This window comes from Canis lupus, chromosome 15 (assembly GCF_003254725.2).
Source record: "Canis lupus dingo isolate Sandy chromosome 15, ASM325472v2, whole genome shotgun sequence".
NCBI classification, from domain to species: Eukaryota; Metazoa; Chordata; class Mammalia; order Carnivora; family Canidae; genus Canis; species Canis lupus.
In genome coordinates this window covers 63,865,391-63,885,518 of record NC_064257.1, presented here as the reverse complement: position 1 = coordinate 63,885,518, position 20,128 = coordinate 63,865,391, and the positions used below count along the sequence as shown (strand labels likewise).

Sequence of the window (20,128 nt, the reverse complement as noted above, 5' to 3'; positions counted from 1 at the left end):
AAGCTATTTGAACAGAAGCCTTTTAGAAAGGAAAAGATAAGTTCTTTTGCTCTTCGTAATTGTGTGTCTGTGGGAGGGCATCTGCACGCATGTTACAACAAGCCATCAAATCTAACTGGTTGACCCTCAGTCTTTTCCAACTATAGCAAAATGCTGAGCTTATCCTTGAATTTTAACTCCTCTTTAAATAAAACCACAAAATTCTATTTTGTTTTAAATGCACGAAGTGAAAGGGAATGTGATCTCCTAATTTTTTGCCTTGTCATGAACATCTTCACAATGTACTAAACCAAACATTGCAACATGTCCGCCCCATCCTCTTCAAAAATAGAAGAGTAAATTGACTTTTTTCCTCCACTTGGAAACAGAAACAATAAATAATGATGAAAATTGGAGAAGAATCTAGCAATCTCCTGGGACCTCCCAACCTTCCTTTCTCCAATTGTGTAAATCATCGAGTATTTATATTTATTTATTTATTTATTTATTTATTTATTTATTTATTTATTATTTATTTATTTTCCATCAAGTATTTTAAGTGATCAACACATTCATGATCCGGCTTGCTAGAATAAATCACTTAGACACCTACCCTTGACTATCTAGATTCCTTAGTTTCTCTTAAGCAAATTAATATGTCCTCACATTCCAGGGCCTAAAAAGTGTTATAGTCCCTTCCATTACTTTACATCCTGACTTGCCAGTGCTTTTTTTTTCTTTTCTTTTTTTTATAATAAATTTATTTTTTATTGGTGTTCAGTTTACCAACATACAGAATAACACCCAGTGCTTTTTCTGTTAAGAGGATTTGTTTTCTCTCCTCTACCCCCAATTTTGGACGGAGTATATTTTGGACCTGCTTTCTAGGGCCTGGCTCCGTACCGTGGGAGCTAGCAGAAGACGATCTTTTGAAATGCAACTGGAAAAAGAGAAAGGGCATATTGGCTATTAGCATCCTTAATAAGATGTGATAGCAAACACGTATAAGTCACTTAGGATGTGCCAGGTGCTCTTCTGTGTAGTTTACACACGTAAATTTATTAATTCTCATAAAATTCCCTGACATAGGTACATTACTTCCCTCAATTTTACAGATGAGAAAACTAAGGAACAGAGGTTAAAGGCTTACTTACCCCAGGTTACAGAGCAAAGTGGTGGAGCTGGGGTGTGGACCCAGGCAATCTAGTTCTAGAACTCAATGATTTAATCACTACTTTACACTGTCTCTCCATAAAACATCCAGGAACCATGTTGAGACTATGAAAAAAATCTGATGGTGCTGTGTAGATGCTTGACCCCGAGGCTGGACCAACGAGTAGCGTGTCCAGCCACCCTTTCTTATTCCAGCTTCGTCCTGGGGAAAACCAATGCAGCTCAGTGACTAATAGCCAGAGCGGAGGGAAAAAAAAAAGTGGGGATTAGGAATTGGAGCTGGGCAGTGAAACGCCGGGACCCCTGCACCCCGATGTTCACAGCAGCAATGTCCACAATAGCCAACCTGTGGAAGGAGCCTCGGGGGTCCATCGACAGATGATGGACAGAGAAGCTGTGGTCTGTGTCTACAGTGGGACATTCCTCAGCCATTAGAAATGACAAATACCCACCATTTGCTTCAACGTGGATGGAACTGGAGGGTATTATGCTGAGTGAAGTAAGTCAACCGGAGAAGGACAAACATTATATGGTCTCATTCATTTGGGGAATATAAAAAATAGTGAAAGGGAATAAAGGGGAAAGGAGAAAAAATGAGTGGGAAATCTTCGAAAGGGAGACAAACCATGAGAGACCCCTAACTCTGGGAAATGAACTAGGGGTGGTGGAAGGGGAGGTGGGCAGGGGGTGGGGGTGACTGGGTCACGGGCACTGGGGAGGGCACTTGATGGGATGAGCACTGGGTGTTATGCTATAAGTTGGCCAATTGAACACCAATAAAATATAAATTTAAAAAAAAGGAATTGGAGCTGGGGTTATGGGAGAAGAGCTTTGAGAAATAAGGTGAATCAAGGGGAAGAGGGTGACCCCACAAGACCGAGGCTCCTGGACTGGGTGGAAGAGTCCTGGAGGGAGGACCACACGGTGTCCAGCAGAGGAGCACCACCCACACCCAGGATGGGAGCAAAGGAGACGGCCACTCAGGGTTCCGTGTCCTCAGGGGGCTCCTACACATGGATGGCCGCTGCCCAGCCTGGGCCAAAGGCTTACACCGGAGGGGCGCTGGTCTCCCTGAGCTCTTCAGGGAGACTAAGCAGTTCTCCGGATGTTGCCATGTGTTGAGCTAGAAAACGGCTCAACAGACCAGGGGCGCTGGTCTCCCTGAGCTCTTCAGGAGACGAAGAGAAGTTCTCCGGATGTTGCCATGTGTTGAGCTAGAAAACGGCTCTTCCCCCCCGCCCCAGTCCGCTCTCCCCTTTTCTGTTTACACACTGACATGCAAATGCATTGTTTCCTCCAAATGAGGTGTAGATGTGAATTCACTTGATGGCCTTAACAAAATTAGTCTAAAATAAGGTACCGGTTCTCTATATATGGTCACCAGTGGAAGGCCCTGGACTTCTCCAGTGATGTACAGCAGTATTCTCCACGATGATGGCGCATTCGAAGGAGCGCTCCTGCTCTGAACACAATCAAGGGAAATTGGAGAGAGATGGGGGAGAGCAGAGCTCAGCAGTGCAGATCACCACGGTCCCGGGGCAGGGTTGTGACCTCCACCCCAGGATCGTTCTCAGCTTGAAAAACAGCTCTTGGCGTTCTACCGACTAGAGGCAGTGGGCGACCCCCGGAGTCATGACCCCGGGGCACTTGGGAAACCAGGCCCAGGCAGGCCCAGAAGGTGTGGGCAACTCAAATGAACAGGAAACTTGGACTCCTGTCGGTACTGTCCCTTCACCCGCATGTGCAGCTTCATAAGGAGCTCTCTGTGAGCAAACGTTGGAGCAAGGAGGAGGTACTGAGGTCTGCTCCACGGGTGAGGTCTGCTTACGTTGGCGCTAGCTGGAACTGCACCACCGCACGGTACAGCACGACTCGGGGATACCCTGAGAAACACTGGAGAAGGGAAATTCTCCTAGTGGGTGGATTTCCAAGCAGTATACTTGGTTGGGAAGTTGGCCTGCGATATGCATATAAACAGTCACTTGAATATTAGCAAATAGTTTGGGTAATTGTTCAGGGCCTGGAAGGCAAGAGGTCTGAGGGCCAGTTACAGTGAGGCCTGTGGAAAGGTCTATGGATGGACCCCTGGAAGTAGACCCAAAATGTAGATGCTTCCGTCTTAGATAAATGTTCACCAGAAATCATCCACCTCAGAGAAAGAGCTCAAAGACCAAATGGATAAGATGATGCCACCTACGGATGTCAGCCAACCTCTGTTCCCCCAGCCAGCCCCCGGGAACACTTCAATAGGCCATGAACTGAGTGGCCTTGTGGCAGTAGTAGAAGCTCCACGTGGGCCCAGCATCATAGACCCCCTCCCACCAAAGCTAATCTAGCTATCACCACGGCTGAGTGCCTAACCCACCAGATGCACAGGGCAATGATGAGCCCTCAGTGTGTAGCCATTCATGACTAAACACCATCCACCTCAAAGAGACAGCAGTTCATCTTTATCAGAATTAATATCCAGTCCAGGTCGCTTTCTCTGGCTGCATGGTCTCCGCCAGCTCCAGCATCTGGGGGTCTATAGGATGCCTAACCCACCAGTGTGATGTTTCACACTGCACCATTTCAAACAGAGGAGTCCATTTTAAGACAAATGAGGTGTGACAATGGGCCCGTGACCACAGGACTCACTAGTCCTACTCCACACCCCATTACCAGGAGAAGAGGACCTGAGAGGGTAACAGTGGACCCTAATGAAGACTCAGCTAGAGAGCCTGCTTGGGTTACACTCATACTTTTCCAGGATTCGGTAAACACACAGAATCAAAGGCCAATATATGATGCTGGGTCTCCGTAGTGAGACTCCCTGGATCTAAGAGCCACGGTGTAGAGGCAGAAGTAGTGATTCTAACCCCTACTTCCCTGAGCACAATTCATATTTCCTGTCCTGAAAATGTAAGCTATGTCAAGTCAGAGTTCCTAGTGTGTGTGTGTGTGTGTGTGTGTGTGTGTCCAGGGAGTCAGGGAAGGTGGAGGACACTTCCACCCACTGACCCCGTGAGGATCCCACTGAATTGGAAAGCCGTGCTTGTTACCACCTGGCTGTGTGGGGCTCCTCAGGCCCATGAACCAGCAGGCAAAAAAAAAATCCCTTCCTGCTGAGGAATCAACTCTGATAATCATGAGGAGTTTAGGTTGCTACTCTACAATAAGACAGAAAAGATTATTTATGGAGTCCAGGAGATTCAGTAGGCCATCTCTTAACACTGATGTTGCACGGTTATTACTGTTTGTGGGCAGTTACAGTGAACACTACAGACCACGAAGACAAAAGCCACCATGCGGTCAGGCCGCTTAGGGACGAAGGTGTGGAACTCCTACCTGACTAGCAAGCAAGACAGGCCAACGTGTTTGCCTGGGGTAAAGGAAGTCTAAAGCGGGTGGTTAAAGAAGCTGATGGTGAGTGTCAGCCAGGCTTTGGCATTGGCTGTCGCAGCCGGGACTGCAGCTTAGTTCACTGGCCCACGTGAAGGGCTTTTAGCGGATTGGAAGTAATGCGGAGTCTGTGGTGAACTGATTTCTTCTGCACTCTCAGGAACGAAACGAGGGCACCCGGGTCTTAGAAAACTGAAGGCCCACTCGCAGCGCCTGCAGCCAGAGCTCGGGGATGGTCAGACCAGGGCATCCCTGGCGCTGCTCGGCTCTGTCTGCCTCCTGGGCCCGGGCCCGCTGCTTCACTCCGGCAGTGTGAGGGGTCTTGCCTGCTCTCCTACCCGCCCTGCCCCAGGAGAAGGCCAGACTCACAGCAGCTCGGGTACTGGGCCTGGGACGGCCGGTGCCCCGGGAGCTCCAGTGGCTTCTCCAGCGGCCCACTCCTGAACCCAGGAGACAAACCCAAAACTGCAAGGGAGTTGACGTCCCCGGAAACAAACGTCCCGGGTCAAGAGGCAAAACACAGGAAAGAGCTCTCAGAAAAAGTCTTCTCTCTCTTCCTCTCTCTGTGGTGCGTGGTCCCTTATGGCGTGGCCAGAAGCAGACCGCATGAGCGAGCACCGGAACCTGACTTCTCATGGAGCCACAGCCGTTCTGCCTCCTGGCAGCCTCATGCCCACTTCGCCTTTGCATATCCTCCAATAAAGGGTTATTAGCACAGGAGTTTTGCCTAAGGTTCTGCGTACAAGGGAATACAGGCTGAAAAAGATGGTACGTATCAGTCTCCTTTAGGGGATGTTTCAAATGCCGAGTGTGCCACCGTAGGTACCACTTAGACTGCGAGCCTCGAGTATGTGAGGATGAGAACAGAACGCCACTGCATTAAAGTCTGAAATACTTGACCTAAGTTTGATCCTCTGCTGTTTATGGTGTGGTCTTGAGCAATTCGCTGAATGTCTCTGAGCCCCATTTCCCCCTCGGGATCAACAGAAGGTCAGTACGCTGCACACGGGCTATCAGGGAAGACTGCTTGCGGTGTCTGTAAGACTTCAGGCAGTTGGCCCCTAAATCTCCTAAATCTCAGTTTTCTCATGCATAAAATGAAGACAGGAATGCTCCCTTTCTCACTGATGTGTTTTAAGGATTGAATGAGACCATCATTCATGCAAAGCGCTGGCAAAGTCTTTTGTCTACTATCACTGCCTCTGATAAAGGGTACAAACTCCCTCCCTGCCTTCTGAAAATTATCCGCCTTCTCCAGGTAATTGGGTTAGTTGTGTGCACCTGAGCTGCGGCAAAGCATGGTGCAATTATAAAATATTTTCTTTTTTTTGTTCTGGGAAAAAAAGTATTGTGTTATAATTTTTTCCAGTTTTATCGAGAAATAATTGACATGCATCACTGTAGGTCTACAGCAAGGTGGTTTGGTTTGCATGTATTGTGGAATGATTACAATAGATTCAGCAAAGATCTATCTTCTCATATAGATACAATAAAAAGAAAGAAATGAATAAAAGGAAAAGATTCCACTTGAGTGATGAGAACTCTTAGGGTTTGCTCTGACAACTTCACGGTGTTTCATGTAGCGCCATGCTGCGGGTTACCTCCCTAGTACTTCTTTATCTTATAACTGAACCTTGGTACTTCCAATTCCTCTTCCCTCCAACCCCTGCCTCCAGTGTGCACAAGTCTGATCTCTTTTTCTATAATTTTGGTTCTGTGGGGTCTTTTATTTATTTATTTATTTATTTATTTATTTATTTATTTATTTATTGTGTGTGTGTGTGTGTGTGGGGGGTCTTTATAGAGATCCCGTATGTCAGTGAGGTCATACAGTGTCTTTCACTGTCTGACTTATTTCACATTCCGTTCATGTTGTTGAAAACGTCAGGATTTCTTGTTCGTGGGTGGATAGTATTCCATATATATGTACACACGCACGCACGCACACACCACATTTTCTTGATACATTCATCCACCGATGGACACCAGTTGTTTCCATGTCTTGATTATTATAAATGATATTGCTTTGAACATGGGGATGCAGATATCTTTTCACATCCGTGTTTTCATTACCTTGGATATATTCCCAGAAGCAGAATTGCTGAATCATTTAATAGTTCTATTTTTAATTTTTTTGAGGATCCTCCGTTCTATTTTCCACAAGGGGTGTGCCAGTTTACATCCCTACCAACGGAGCAAAGGTGTACTCTTCTCTCCACACTCTCACCGGCATTCGTTATCTCTTATCTTGTTTTCTGAGTCATTCTAACAGATGTGAGGAGATACGTCATAGTCAGTTTGCATTTCCGTGAGTAATGTTGAGTATCTTAGTCTGTACCTGTTGACCTTTCACATATCTTCTCCGGAGAAACATATGGTCAGGTCTTTTGCCCATTTTTATTTGTATTTTTTGTTGTTGTTTGTTTTGTTTCATTTTTTTTGTTTTTGAAAAGTATGAATCCTTCACATGTTTTCCATGTTAACCCTTGTGTTATAATTCGTGTCCGCCATTCTTCCCTTTCCTACTGATAGAAGCCTGGGCCCTTTTACATGGTCTTAGCTCAGGGGATTGACTCCATGCCGGCACAAACTTCAGCTCATATCTTCCCTGTCCCCCCAACAAAACCGATCATTTCCGGCTTCTTCTCCAATCTCCACTCCTCGTTTTCTCTAGCCCTGGCTACCCCCACAGAAGACAGATACAGCAAATAAGAACATTGATAATGATTCACATCTTCATTCAAGTCTTCATTTGAAATAAATACTCCAGAGGCCCAAATCCGAGGAGAGTGGAAAGACAGATGCTTATCAAGTGACCTTGATTCGTTTGACGTAGGATTTAAAGCAGCCCCCTGTGCAAAATAATTTACAATATGAAGAAATGAGCTTGGCAAAAATGCCATGTCAGAATGCATTATGAAAGATTTTGTAGATCTGTGTATACGATCTGAGTCCGTCAGGCTGGCCGAGGGTTATATTATCCTAGTAATCTGAGAAGCAAGCATCCATCTATCCCTTCAACAAGTCTTTATGCGAGATGGGAAGAGGGAGGTGCCAGATTTTACAGCAGATGCGGGTTCTTGAGCACCACTGCTAGAGTAGCTGCTCTTCCGTGACTCGCAGTCCTGTGACATTACCCGTGGCCTCAGGGTGGCTAACAACATGTTTCAATACCATGAAACACTGTTATTCGTATAATTAGTGGCCTCTTGCAGACATCCAGCTAATACTGATTTCCCCCGTTTGCCTGGATAAAAGGCTGCCTGTTACCAAGAGGCTTCGCAGCAATCCCTCCAGTTAACGGACACGCTCGGGCACTTGTCTGGAAGACAACGGCAGATGTTGCTGTGTCGTTGCCATTGTTTACCACAAACTGCAAGGTGCCTTGGTTACTTCGTCCTTGTCACGGTGATCACTGTCATCATTATCGTCACCATTGTTATCAATATTTTTTGAATACCCACTGAAATGTACTTTTTTCTACTAAGTGCTCTAATGTGTCCTACAGCACGGCTTGACAAAGAGGCTAATCATGAAATAGCACAACAGAGTCTTAACTACTCTTCCAGTATTTAAAAAAAAATCATAAAAAAATAAAAAAAAATAAAAAACAAAAAAATAAAAAAATCATTATTATTCACTTTGGAACTAAAAGTATGGAAGTATAAGCTCAGTGAATGGTCTTTTTGTTTGCTCATCTATACTATTGGCGTCTGGCACATAGAGGCTCTCCGAATATTTGCTAACTAAAGGAAGGTATGAATGAATTTAGTGAATTTAGCACGAGAAATCTTTAGTGAAAATATCCAGTGAGATCTGAGACTCTCTAAGAACAGAAGAGAGATTAAAAAGTGGTTGGTGCCCCTTGAGGTGTGGGTGTTAAGGGACATAGTGTCCTTCTCCATACAACATCGTCCCTAGGGAAAATCAGGCCCTATTTTTTTCCTTTCAGAGGGGAAAAAAAAAAAATCACAGAAGGGCAGACTCTCAGAGGCTCTCCCAGACATCATGTGATCTCACATTGCGCTATTTAAACTTTTTTTGTTAGGACACCGCTGATACTCACATAGGCACAAATATTCTCACGGATGTACCCGAGCTTGAATATAACCCCTAACATTTCCTCTTCAGGAAATGAGGGAATGTAAATAAGAGATGGGTATGACGGTAGAGAGAGCCTTGAATTTGCTCTCGTTACTCTAGAACAACGACAACAACAACGAAATCTTTCAAAAATCTTGGCGCCTGAACTCTTACTGGTGATGAGTCACCTGGAAGCGCATCACAACGGATTCTAACACGGCTGCGTCTCCCAGCACAGCGGCCAAGAGACCTGGGCTCCGGGTCCTCATCATACCCTGGTTAGCTCCGTCTAAAGCAAGTAATTTCCCTCCGTTGAATTTCCGTTTCTTTACTGTAACACGAGAGGGTTGAACAAGGGTCACCCTTGGGTTGAACAAGGGTCCAATCTCTCCATCCGAGGTCGGGGGGAGAGCCCTCCTCGGATTCTGAGCTTAGGGGCTCAGTGTGGCAATCCTGGGACGAGCCATATAGGAGGACTTAGAGCTTTGCCAGTAGTTCGTATATCTCTGAACATAATTTATCCCCCCATCGTTTCTTCCAGCGACTTCTACATTAACAGGAAAGAAAAAAAAGAAAAAAACGGAAACTTTTCTCAAGCACAGAAGACTTTGCAGCGTGCCTGGACTCCGTAAGCTGACGCTTTGGGACATTATCGTTTGCCTAATCTTTCTCCCCCTGGAGATGCACCTCCTTCCGTCCCGTAACTGCCTTGCTCAGTGGTTCAAGTGCCAGTTACCGCACCCCAGAAAAGACACGTCCCATATCCCCCTTGCACACGCAGGATTCTCAATTCTCACAGCAGTGTTGTGAAAGGGACAGGATAGGTGTAGCTCTGCCGCTCATTATAAGTGTCAAAAACCAAAATTGATTCGGTTTCTTAACTAGATTAAAGTCATACACACAGGAGGTACTATGACACAAACCCTAGGGTTGTTTTTTTTTTTTTTTTTTTCCCATTTCAGATCTGGTCTTCTTTTATTTCCCCACAAGCTTATGTACCCCATGACTGGTCATTATATCCTTATCCTATACATAGAGAAATAGAGAACTTACCCAAAATTCTGAGAATAAGGTTAATACAACCAACCAACATAAAAGAATAGAGCAAACATTAGCGGAAGTCACTACAAAGACGCAGAATGTTTGGCAGGTGCAAGGCAGGAAGAGCAACATGGACTGTAGCTTAATAATACCGATTTAAGGGACAGAAATATCAGGAAAGAGGAATTTTAAGATAAAACTACTTTAAAGAGTCCAAGGAAAAGAAAATACGATCATGCTTATCCAACAATGTCTCTGTGAAGGACACGTATAACCAGGGAGACATAAGAATTGTAGTCAAGAGAAAGATAGTCTATGACAAGGGGCAAAGCTAGTTTATCAAAATTCACCATAATCTAAAAAAATATATATATATATTCCCCAAGATTATCCTTTTGACTCTGCTCAGTGTCTGTGTACTAATCCATGACATTGACTATTTAATCACACTTTTTAGTTCAACATAACATGTTTTGAGCTTTTCTTGTGTACCAGACATTGTACTAGGAATCGGCAATAAAAGGATGAGCAAGAAATAGTCCATATATTTACGGAGGCAGGTGAACGAGAGGAAGGGGTTGAGAAAGATCCCTGAGATCCTGGCTCGGGCATCTGGGTGGAGGCCATTAGCCGAAGGCTTATCAGAAGAGGGACAGGATGGGCGAAGAGGTGGGAAAGAAGAAGTTTGGTTTGCGGCCTCAGACAGGCTAAGAATGCTTTTGGCTGCAAGAAACAACCTCAAGCAGCAGAGTTTAAGCAATAGACGTTTGATCGCAACAATGTGAGGTCTGGAAAGCCAGTGCAGGAGTTCGAGGATACCATCAAGGAGGCAGGCGCGATTCTTCTATTTTCCCCCCATCATTCTTGGCATGTTGGCATTTTGTCCTTGTGCTTGTTACCTCATGTTACAAATTCCAGGGTATATGTCAGCTCTTTGATTAAAATATTCTTTGTCATCCCCTTTTAATCACTAGAAGGAGCCACCTAAACCTCCATAATAACAAAAAAAAATCCACCATTCTATGAAATGCATTAATCCAACAGGGAGGATAAGTACCAACAGTGTGTGTCCTATTTTCCACTCTCCATCCAGCTATTGCATAGGTGGTAAGAAAAATAAAAATACAGTCTTAATTGCTAGCTAGATGTAAATCACTTCCTAACTCCAAAAACATTAAGTAAACAGCCATTAAACAGGTAAAAAAAAAAAAAAATCTAAGAACTGATTTGTAAATGGCATTTTCTTTAGAAGCCATGGGTGGTCCGGGAAGCAGGGGCGGAATGTCGTCTGCAGATTATCTCTGCCCGCCCTTCACGTCTTACGAGCAGCCGTTCCTGGCTGGATATTGGAAGAGCATCGCATCCGGGCTTAGCTGACGGCCTAGCGTCCCGACTTCCCCAGAGCAAGGGTAGTACCTAGACGTTCACCTGTGCGCACCAAATGTGCGAGAGTAGGGCTTTTCCTGGAGAACGAGGTTCGCCCAGCGTCCCCTGCAAATTCAGGAATGAGATTCGAGTATTTGTCATTGGCGATGCGTTAGCATTCAGCCGCCTGGGCCAGCTACCCTATTGATGTCGCCTGAATGTTCGTCGGAGCATGTGAACAAGTCGAGAAACCTGTCTCCTTTCTTTCCGGAAAGTCGTTATTCTCTTGTTCAAAGTTAAGGATTTCCAGAGCAGAATGTCTGCCTGGGATGGGGGGGCAAGAAGCACTCAGATGCAATAATACACTGTCCATAGCCCGGAGTGTTCAGCCCCCAAGGAGGACGCCGTCCTCTAGAGACAGACCCGGCGACGGGGTTTTCACAAAGCTCCGATTGCCTCCCGCTCGCCCTTTGGCCCCTGCTCACTCAGAGGGCGTGCAGACACACTCGTGCCCACGGATGGAGCCAAGCATGGGCTCTCTGGCCTACCCCACTTGCACAAGGTCCCCCTTATCTCCTTTTCTTAGTCCCTTGCCAGATGCCATTGTATTGGAGGAGGTGACCCTCTCCCAGACAACTGGGCTTCCTGGAGAACAAAACTGAGTGAAAGCAATTGGGAATTTGTAGGGTATTTATTTATTTATTTATTATTATTATTATTTTTTGTAGGTTTTATAGATGGAATACCCTACTGTATGTAATGGTGCCCAGTGGAACGTTGCTGCTTTCCCATCTCTCTCTCTCTCTCTCTCTCTCTCTCTCTTTTTAAAGATTTTATTTATTTATGAGAGACACACAGAGAGAGAGAGAGAGGCAGAGACACAGGCAGGGAGAGAAGCAGGCTCCATGTAGGGAACCCGATGTGGGACTTGATCCCAGGACCCCGGGGTCACGCCCGGAGGCAAAGGCTCAACCGCTGAGCCACCCCAGACGTCCCTCCATCTATACATTTTTACATATCCTTGGAGGGTAGCCTAAGAGTCTCTCCCATTGATAGAGAATTCGGGAAATCTCTTATTTCACAGATACCCAAAATATACATTAATGTAACGGGTATCTCTGCATGTACTAAACCCACAATGCAGTACCTCAAAGGGACATTCATTACCTATTTGGAGTTCCAGACAGGACTGACAGTGACCGAAGGCCTCATTTCACATGGGGGATTTATCTCTTGCTTTTAGGGAAGAAGGGTGTGGGGGAAGTCAGAGGGATCTTCTTGCTTCTACGGTGCTCTCAAGTCTTTCAGCTAACATATTCGATATGTCAAGGCCCCATGTCTTTGGGCATCACGTCCTGAACCCCATCACTATCTTGACTCCCAGGACTCCATGAGCTCCTCGCGGGGGCATCAGGGCCATATCTGGTGAGAGGGGTTCCCTACCTGGCTAGTTCCTCTATCAGTCAGAACAGCTGCATTTACCTAATAGCTTCACTTCCTTGCCAGCCAGAAATATTATTTTATTTTATTTATTTGCTCTTTTTTAAAAATATTTATTTATTTAAGAGAGAGAGAGAGAGACCATGGAGAGTGGGCAAAGGGAGAGAGAGTCTCAAGCAGACTCTGTGCTCAGCACGGAACCTGATGTGGGGCTTGATCTCAAGATCCTGACGTCATGAGCCAAAATCAAGAGTCAGATGCTTAACCAACTGGGCCACCCAGGAGCCCCGGCCAGTAAAATTATTTAATTCAGTTGGGAAGGAAATAGACTATTCCAGTTTTGCAGATGAGAAATGGCGGCGCTTGCTCTAGCCTTTGGAAAATGGGAGAGGGAAGACGTAGATCCCGTGTCAGCAGACTTCCAGTCCACTGGGACTCGAGTAGGTGAAGACGCAGCGATGGGTGCCGGGCCTCTCACTCGATCAGCTGTTAGGTGAAAAATTCCATCCATTCTGATAGAGAAGGTAGGGAGAGAGAGAGAGATTTGAAGAATACTGTAAACTAGGAGAAAAGAGGCTCTTTGCAAGAGAGTGATTGCTGAAAAAACGCTTTCAAGTATCTCAAAGAAAGAGAGAGAAGTAAATGGATCGTTGATTAAACAAGCATGGTTTTTGCTTGTGTTTCTCAGCGATCGGGTCGTCATTGGGGATCTTTGACAGAGCAGCTTGGGGCGCGTCTGGACTAAAGCGGCCTAAGGGCTTGGAAGAGGGTGAAGAAGTATAGACCACTGAGGTGTAGACCACAGAGGGGACCGTGCCACAGAGAGCAGGTACGAAATAGAGCAGGAGATCACTGTTGGGAGTATTTTAAAGTAGACGTGGGTGTCTTAGGAGGGTGGGCAGTACATTTAGTCGACTGAGTGAAGTTGTGGGTACGTCAGTCTGAAGAACAAATGGTGTGGGATGGTCGAGGGAACCACATCCAAATCACAAAGGGTTAGTAATGTTGGGTATGGAGACGGCCTGATGTCTTCTTCTTGGACTCTTTTTTTTTTAAATAATAAATTTATTTTTTATTGGTGTTCAATTTGCCAACATGCAGAATAACACCCAGTGCTCATCCCCTCAAGTGCCCCCCTCAGTGCCCGTCACCCCATCACCCCCACCCCCCACCCACCTCCCCTTCCACCACCCCTAGTTCGTTTCCCAGAGTTGGAGTCTCTCATGGTCTGTCTCCCTCTCTGATATTTCCTACCCATTTCTTCTCCCTTCCTCTCTATTCCCTTTCACTATTTTTTATATTCCCCAAATGAATGAGACCATATAATGTTTGTCCTTCTCCGACTGACTTATTTCACTCAGCATCATACCCTCCAGGTCCATGCGCGTTGAAGCAAATGGCGGGTATTTGTCATTTCGGTGTCCATCGAAAGATGAATGGATAAAGAAAATGTGGTTTGTGTACACAATTCCTCTCGGACTCTTCAGTAGCAGTGGCGTATGCAGTTATCCTAAGGTTGAGAAAGAATCGAAAAAGAGACGACCTTTAATCAGAAAGAACTTGAGGACACTGGGTGTTATACTACGTGTCGGCAAATACAATTCCAATAAAATGTCTAAAAAATTTAAAAAAAAAGAACCTGCGAATATAAAGCGCTGTAGGGTTGTAACCACCATCGTAAAACATTGTGAAAGGCCTGGGGGTAGAAATAAGGGGTATCGGCTGTGTTTGTGAACAGTTTCGTAGGGCGTAGGCTTGGCCGTTTTCCTCCGTAGCCAGAAACAAACGCATTTTTAAAAATTGTCCCAGATTATTCCGCTGCAAGCCCAGGTATGGACGAAAATCAAGAAGTTCAAGCAGCTGCGCATGTGAGTTATGGGGAGTCGAAGGGTTTGCTTGCAGGGTCGTCCTGATAAGACAGAAAATCAGGGGTCCCAAGGGAAGGACCTGAAAAATAGACACGGGGCTCGTGTGACCATCAAGGTTCGGAGCGGAGTCCAGGGTGTGCAAGGGAGCCTGTGGCAGCGGGTCGCTGCCGGCGAAGGCAAACCAGAGGCTCCGAGTGTCGTCCGGGGCGGCGGGGTGGAGGGTCAGCCTGGCCGGCCGCGGCTCGCTCAGTGCTCAGCTGGCACAACGGACGTCCACGGAGGTAAAGGCCATCCTGAGGTTGGCGCTCGCTCGGGCCCGTGACCCAGAGGCCAAGGCGGGACCTTCGTCTCCTGGCGACAGGCCTTCGGCCTGACCCTGAACAATCTGTCGGGGACCTGCCCACCGGAGGCCGCCTAGGCCGGCCGGGCGCCCCGCTCCTGGGCTCACCGGCTGCATCGAGGCCTTCTTCGTCTCATCTATAAAATGACAAAAATAATAGCAGGTGGCCCGCGAGGCTGCTGGGAGCATGAGCAGGAGGATAAGTAGGAGGATGTCAGCGTCCCCGTCCCGCCAGCTCGCCGCGGCCTCCCGCAGCAACAGCCTCTCCCCCAGCTCCTGGCAGCCGTGCCCTGCTCCCCCCCCCAGCCCCTTACCCTCCTCGTCCTCCGCACTGTAAGGTGCTGCAGGAGAGGAGGACAACCTCAGCCCCCTGCCCCTTCCCCACCAGCCTCTCCTGCTACCTGTGCAGCCCCAGGGCCCCTCCCACGTGCACCACACCCCGAGCCCGGCCCGGCCGTCTCTAAGGAGCCCCCCCCCCACGTGATTTAGGGTCAGCCCCTCCTGAGCTGTCAGCAGCACTCGGAAACGAAACTCAGACGCCCGACAGGAGAAAGGAAACCAAAACTCCCTTCCCGGGCATAAAGGCGGGGCTGCCCCGGCTCCTCCGCCCTCGCTCCCTGCCGGCCACCCCACAGGGGCCCAGCAGCTCCGGGCGGCAGGTAAGACCCAGGCTCCGGGCCCAGGCCGGTGCCTCCCTGCGCCGTCTGGCTGCTCCCCAGGATGACGGGGGCACTCGGGGGAGACTCAGGGTGCAGGTGTCCCCAGGGCCCAGGACGACAGGGGGAGTCGGGGGAGACTCAGGGTGCAGGTGTCCCCTGCAGGGGCTCAGGACGACAGGGGGACTCACTCGAGGCTGCGGGCGCCCCTGGACGTGCTGGGCTCGCCTGCCCTGGGCTGGGGGCGCCCCCGTCACAGCGGGGGCCTGGTCCGATCCTGGAGCGAGGCCAGGTGAGGGGGGACAGGCAGGCCTGTGGCGACGCGTCTGCTTGGTGTTAGGGAAGCCCCAGGATCAGCAGGTCAGGGTCCTGCCGGGGGCGCAGTGCTGGGGACCTGGGCCCGAGGGCACCTGGATGTGACCCCCCGCCCCGGGGTCCCCCCTTGAGGCAGCTTCTCAGCCTCCAGCCCCGGAGCGTGGCTGCAAACCTGCAGAATCCGAATCCGCATGTGACTGGTCAGGGGGTGCTCCTCGTGCATTCGGGTGCTCGGGCGGTAGGTTTGCTCCTGGTGCAGCAGGGACGGGACTGTGCTCGTGCTCAAGGGACATGCGTGGCTTTTCCACTGCTGCGTAACCATCGCACACTTAGGGGATCCCGGGGGCTCAGGGGGGGAGCACCACCTGCGGCCCAGGCCGTGACCCCAGGTCCCCGGATCGAGTCCGCCTCGGGCTCCCTGCGTGGGGCCTGCTGCTGCCTCGGCCTGGGCCTCTGCCTCTCTCTCTCTGGGTCTCTCATGAATAAATGAATAAAATCTTAAAAAAAAAAACAATCACAAATTTAGTGGCATAAATCAATAAAAATGAATTAGTTTACAAGTTTCTGTAAGTGGGAAGTCGAGGCACTGTCTCCTTAGGCTGGAGCTTAAACAAGTGGCCTCACCCCAGGAACCTCAGGCCACACCCTGCCCACCCTCGGGGGGACATTCAGGGCTGGGGGCCTGGGGACTGGGGGCCTGGGAGACTGGGGGCCTGGGGGCCTGGGGGAATGGGGCCTGGGGCTGGAGGACTGGGGGTCTGGGGGCCTAGGGCTGGGGGGCCTGGGGGGCCTGGGGGGCTGGGGGGCTGGGAGCCTGGGGCCTGGGGACTGGGGTGATGAGGGCCTGGGGCTTGGGGGGCTGGGGCCTGGGGACTGGGGGGCTGGGGGGCTGGGAGCCTGGGGGGCTGGGGCCTGGGGACTGGGGGGCTGGGGGGCTGGGAGCCTGGGGGGCTGGGGACTGGGATGCTGGGGGGCTGGGGGGGCTGGAGCCTGGAGCCTGGGGGACTGGGAGCCTGGGGACTGGGGGGTTGGGGGGCTGGGGGCCTGGGGGCCTGGGAACCTGGGGGCCTGGGGTGCTGGGGGCCTGGGGTGCTGGGGCCTGGGACTGGGATGCTGGGGGCCTGGGGGCCTGGGGACTGAGGGGGTTGGGATGCTGGGGGCCTGGGGCCTGGGGACTGGGGGCCTGGGAGCCTGGGGGCCTGGGAACCTGGGGGCATGGGGGGATGGGGCCTGGGGACTGGGATGCTGGGGGCCTGGGGGCCTGGGGACTGGGGGGCTGGGAGGCTGGGAGCCTTTTTTTTTTTATAGTGATATATTTGATTTTATTAACACATAATCACACTCTTAAAACATCTTATTGTAACATTCGAGGTGTATTTGATTTTGCCATTCCCAAATATTATTCATTCATTCACTCACTCAGCAAGTATTCACTGCATGCTATAAACACACAAGGGTGGGTGCTAGACTTTTTCCATAACTGGCCCTAACTGGATCGTGAAGCCTTTCAGAGCAGGGATACTGCACCTTCCTCGTATTTTATCCCAAGCCTCAGCCTGTAGCAGACATTCAACCAATGCAACAAACATATATCACGTAAATGAAAAGTGGGAGGCACTATGCTTGCTGTGCATAACCAAATAATAAAATATTTATTTCTATGTCTTGTTCATCTTTAAACTCAAAATTTAAGAACACGAATGCCTGGGGACTGGGGGGCCAGGGGGCTGGGGGACTGGGGCCCGAGGGCCTGGGAGCCTGAGTCCTGGGTGGCTGGGTGGCTGGGAGCCTGGGGTGCTAGAGCCTGGGGACTGGGGGGCTGGGGGTCTGGGGCCCGAGGGCCTGGGGGCCTGAGGCCTGGGGGACAGGAGGCCTGGGGGGGCTGGGGACCTAGGGCTGGGGGACCTGGGGGACTGGGGGTCTGGGGCCCGAGGGCCTGGGCGCCTGAGACCTGGGGGGCTGGAGGGCTGGGGGCATGGGGGACTGGGGGCCTGAGGCCTGGGGGCTGGGGGCCTGGGAGCCTGGGGGGCTGGAGCCTGGGGACTGGGGGGCTGGGGGCCTGGGAGCCTGGGGGGCTGGAGCCTGGGGACTGGGGGGCTGGGGGTCTGGGGGTCTGGGGCCCGAGGGCCTGGGGGCCTGAGGCCTGGGGGACAGGGGACCTGGGGGGCTGGGGACCTAGGGCTGGGGGACCTGGGGGACTGGGGGTCTGGGGCCCGAGGGCCTGGGTGCCTGAGACCTGGGGGGCTGGAGGGCTGGGGGCATGGGGGACGGGGGCCTGAGGCCTGGGGGCTGGGGGCCTGGAGGTTGGGGCCAGGGGCGCTGGGGTCTAGGTGCTGGGGGTCGGGGGGCCGGGGGTCGGGGGTGGGGGTGTCAAGAATTCCGTCCATTGCTGCTCAGCTCTTCTCCAGATGCACTTTAGGAATTTGAGCCTTTCTGTCCAGTGGTGCCTCCACTCCCTCGGCCTTTTTCCCTAAATTGGGTGGTCCCAGCCATAATAATCTCTGATTTCTCTTTTTTACCCTTCTGTTCTTCCTTTTAAAGATTGTTTAACCCAGAATCCAAGTAAGGTTCTGGGACTACTACGATGGGATGATATAGCTTTCAATTTGTCACAATCTCTTTCATCTTCTTGTAATTTGTTAATAAATTGAGGTTATTTCCCTTCCTTTCCTTTGCCTTCCCTTCCCCCCGCTTCTTTTTTTTTTTTGTCTCGTAGAGATTCTAGTCTTACTGGTGTCATTTAACACGTCCTGTCTCTTATAAATGTCTTGTCAATGAATTATTGCTGCTAGAGTTTTGATTAAACAAGTTAAAATTTTTTTCTTTTCTTTGGAAAATTTCAACAATGGTGCAGTTCCACATGACGGTAGATATTTACCTGTATTTTCGTTGCTACCCCCTAAAAATAACAAGATCTATTAATTCATCAGAAGTTGTAATATAAATATAAATGAAGTTTCCCCATTTATGTTATTGGATCCCCCATGGTTCTGTACCTATGTGAGGAAGGCAATTGAACTTCTTGATTCCAGAAATCCTTCACTTTTGATATATTATCTTTAGATACTGTCTCTGGACTTCCTGGTATGAAAAACAAGGAACTTAATATACACTTTTCTACTATTCGTCCCTTTCTGAACCTCCCAATTTGGTTAAGTATAGTGGTTTTATATTGTCAGGGTTTATCATAGTTTACGGTATTTTAAGACTTAACTCTTGTGATTTGTTTCTAGTTGAATAAAAAAAATGGAAAGCCAAGTAAACAAGTCACAAAATTATTTACTTTGTTATTCATTGTAGAAGAAATTTATGTTTGGCTTGAAATGTGGTTCTTTATTATTAAGACTGCTGTTTGAAATTGATGCTTTTGTAAATTCAAAGTATCATGGATCCTCCCATTTTTCTTTAGAGCTTCCTTTAATTTTTCTGGATCATATGACGTTTCACTGTTTCTTGGTTGTCCTATGCTTGATCTTCCCCTCCCCCCCTAATTTTCTGTTTTATCTCTTTAAAATAAAATTATCAGTTAAGATACGTGGTTGGTGAAAATCTGACTTCTTAAATGTCTGGTGATATGGTCTTTCCTCCCTCTTAATGGATTGAATGACTAGGTACAGAATTCGAAGTTCAAAATATTTTCCCCTGGGAACTTTGAAAACATTGTTTTCTTTTATCAAAATATCCAGTGATGGTTTTCATTTTATGCAGTTCTGTGTGCCAGGTACTATTTTAATCAATTTGTATACATCAGCTCATACACTTAAATAGCCTAAAAACACAACCAAAAAAAAAAAAAAAAAACCAAAAAACACAACGAAAAGAGCGTATCATCATTGTCTGTCCCAATTTTATAAATAAGGGGACTGAGATACAGAGAGAGTCAATAGTTTGCCCGAGATCACTAGGCTACAGTACGTCTCAGAACTTGGCCAATAGTGCTCATGCTTAGACACCTTACACCTTACGCCTCTCTGACTTACCATTTCTTTATAACATATCTCCATTTTTTTGCTCTTAGAGCTCTGCAATTTGAAAGTTCTTTTTTTTTTTAATTTTAAAGATTTTATTTATTTATTCATGAGACACACACAGAGGGAGGCAGAGACACAGGCAGAAGGAGAAGCAGGCTCCATGCGGGGAACCCAATGCGGGACCCCAAGATCACACCCAGGGGCCAGAGGCAGACGCTCAACCACTGAGCCCCGCAGGGATCCCTGCAATTTGAAAGTTCTATGTTCCTCTTTGGTCATTTCTTCCTAGTCCTTGGAAAAGCTTCTCAATCTAAAAATGTGTACTTTTCATACTTGTCATGTAATATGAATGAGTATCTATCATCTATCGTCTATCTATTATCTATCTATTATCTATCATCTATCAATTATCTATCTAATCTATCATCTACTATCATCTATCATCTATCTATCTAATCAATCATCTATCATCTGTCTAATCTATCATCTATTATCTATCTATCAATTATCTAAGCT

General features: G+C 48.4%; 1 protein-coding gene and 1 long non-coding RNA gene across 5 annotated transcripts in view; one reads left to right on the top strand and one right to left on the bottom strand.

Annotated features, from left to right (window-relative positions):
* Positions 1-13,657: 13,657 nt before the first annotated feature.
* LOC118350758 (uncharacterized) lies at positions 13,658-16,219 on the bottom strand. The gene is made up of 3 exons (XR_004805168.2): positions 15,814-16,219; positions 14,102-14,807; positions 13,658-13,972 (listed from the first exon to the last, which is right to left on the bottom strand). It is a non-coding gene; the product is annotated as an uncharacterized LOC118350758 (long non-coding RNA).
* Positions 15,174-20,128, top strand: part of DDX60 (DExD/H-box helicase 60) — a 92,478-nt gene continuing 87,523 nt past the window's right edge. For all 4 annotated transcript variants that reach the window (XM_049094375.1, XM_049094377.1, XM_049094376.1 and 1 more), the window contains exon 1: positions 15,174-15,329. The gene's annotated coding sequence lies outside the window, so the exon portion shown is untranslated. The remainder of the gene's footprint in view (positions 15,330-20,128) is intronic.